The sequence below is a fragment of the Babylonia areolata genome, chromosome 5, assembly GCF_041734735.1.
Source record: "Babylonia areolata isolate BAREFJ2019XMU chromosome 5, ASM4173473v1, whole genome shotgun sequence".
NCBI lineage: Eukaryota > Metazoa > Mollusca > Gastropoda > Neogastropoda > Buccinidae > Babylonia > Babylonia areolata.
This window is the reverse complement of record NC_134880.1, coordinates 53,518,944-53,521,443: the sequence shown is the minus strand read 5'-3', so window position 1 is coordinate 53,521,443 and position 2,500 is coordinate 53,518,944. Positions and strand designations below refer to the sequence as shown.

The following is a 2,500-nucleotide window of genomic DNA, read 5'->3' as shown; positions in this document are numbered from 1 at the left end:
TGTGTGTGTGAGAGAGAGAGAGTGTGTGTGTGTGTGTTTGTGTGTGTGTTTGTGTGTGTGTGTGTGTGTGTGTGTGTGTGTGTGTGTGTGTGTGTGTGTGTGTGTGTGTGTGTGTGTGTGTACACGTGTAACCAGATGTATACAGACCAGTGACATTCCATCAAGATTCCGAGTGCTCTCTCTCTCTCTCTCTCTCTCTCTCTCTCTCTCTCTCTCCTTTTCGAATATTCTTCTCCTTCTTTTTTATGGGATGCTACGTTGTGCATATGATCAATGTGTTCGCTTTGATGCCTCTTTGAAGTTGCACAAACCACGCAAATCATTTGCATGACAAATCAAAATGGCGCTAGGAAGTTGTTACCTGTAATTCAAAACCTTAAATATTGACCCGAAGAATGTGTCACATTTTATCATGTGTCTTGACAGTAGTATCAATGTAGAATCACAGTTAAACAAAACAAAAACAAAAACAAAAAAAAGTACGGGAGCCGTATTGACAGTGGCCAGCGTCTGGGGACTTCAGAAGATTGAAGTTGTCATTCAGCTGGCATGGCCCATTCCCTGGTGCGGGTTGTCTTTCCCTTGTCTCCTTGTGTGTGTGTGTGTGTGTGTGTGTGTGTGTGTGTGTGTCCTGTGATGATCTCGCCTTGTTGGCTCCCTGTCATCAGCCAAAACACATAACACGCATTTTGCTGATGTAACGCGATGACAGTAATCCAATTTGCTCTGCCGATGACGCGTTCAGATTTCAAGGGGAATGAGTTGTGTAACCCCACACGCAGTTATCAACCGGCTTTCACACACGTATGGTGCGCGGCGTGCTTGCTTGGTTATCTTCTTTCAGGACTTCGGCCACGGATCACGTGGAATCAACGTCCGGATGTTTGAAGTCTCGTGCGTTGGGAGAGTTGACAGCTGAAAAAAACCATTCCTTCAACTGTGGACAGGGATGTGATTATTGTTGTTGTTGTTGTTGTTGCTGCTGCTTAGGGTTTGTCCTTTGTCGCTCACTTGTCATTTCCCATCTGGAGCTAGATTTTCAAGTGTTGAATAACACAAAAAATGTATTCATAGCGAAATGTCATGTTTGGTTACTGTTCGTGTGAATGCACAATTGAACCAAACCATTGAAAACACACACACACACACACACACACACACACACACACACACACACACACACACACACAATTATATACATATAATGAATGAGTTAAAAAAAAAAGGGAGAGAGATTTTAAAAAAAAGAAAGAAAAAAAAGAATACACGAGTATGTACATAAAAAAGAAAGGAACAAAAGCATTCAGTTACACATGAATACAGCAAGACCAAAAGATGAGCAGAGCGCCTGACCGCCTCTGCAACACAACCAAAGCTGCTGACAAAATCTTCAAAGTGGACGTTGTCTGCCCCCGTTCAGCTGTGGTGTGGTTCGGTACGTTGACCAGCACCAAACTGTTGATGGGGAAGGGGGGAAGCTGGGATGCCATTGAAGAAAAGAAGATGGGGGTGGGGTGTGGGGGGTGCTGTGGAGTCTGTTGGAACTGAAACATCCATTCGTAGACGTGTTCCTTTCTGTCTCTGTCCGTTCCTCTCTGTCTTTCTCTCTGTGTCTCTGTCTCTGTGCCTTTGTATCTCTGTCTCTGTCTGTCTGTCTGTCTGTCTTCCTCTCTCTCTCCTCTCTCTGTCTGTGTGCAGTGGGTGTAGTTTAGCAAGGACAGATTGTTAAAAAAAGAATAATATAAAAAAGAAACATGGCATGCGTAAAATCTGAATCTTCGAAATAAAAACGTTCCTGATCTCTCTCTCTTTCTCCTCAGTGAACGAAACATGAAACCCATGTAAACTGATTTGCCCTGGTCATATGGGAGCGTTGAAGACATTCTCCATGCGATTCATTGCTGCAAATATGACACGAACTTAACAGCACGTATCGCGCGACTCGCGCTGATATAAAAGAATGCCAGTAATACAAGAATGGAATATAAGAAAAAAAAAAGAAAAAAAAGAGCAGAATCAAACGAAATTGATTACATAAAATACAAAACAATAAAACATAATCATCAGAAGCTGAACTGGTGCATACGAGGATTTTGAGCAGATGGAATCGGCAGTCATATAACAGACATGACATTTCCCTGCTGGTCGTCTTCCCTTTGTCTTGTTGTTTGAGCTTTGATGATCCCTATACGCCCCTCTCCCCACCCCCACCCCCTCATTCTCTGTGGAGTCAGGTCCCTTATTGATTCTTTCTTCCACAGACACACAACATGCTTTTGCTGATGTAACCTAATGACAGTGATTCAATTTGCTCTGTCGATGCCTCGCTCCCATAGTCAACGAGGGGGGGATGATGAGTTTTGTTACCTTACATGTCGAAATCAATCGGCTTTCACGCACGGACTGATCAGCGGATCGTCTCCCTTTCGCACGCGGTTGTTTTCTGGCTGAGGATCTGTCTCAGGGGAGATCACGCAGGATTGATGCCCGGATGTTTGGG

At 44.0% G+C, this 2,500-nt stretch overlaps 1 protein-coding gene across 1 annotated transcript in view; it reads left to right on the top strand.

The window, feature by feature from the left end:
* LOC143282177 (uncharacterized) overlaps positions 1-2,500 on the top strand; it is a 125,406-nt gene that overhangs the window by 87,668 nt on the left and 35,238 nt on the right. The gene's annotated exons all lie outside the window — the stretch shown is intronic.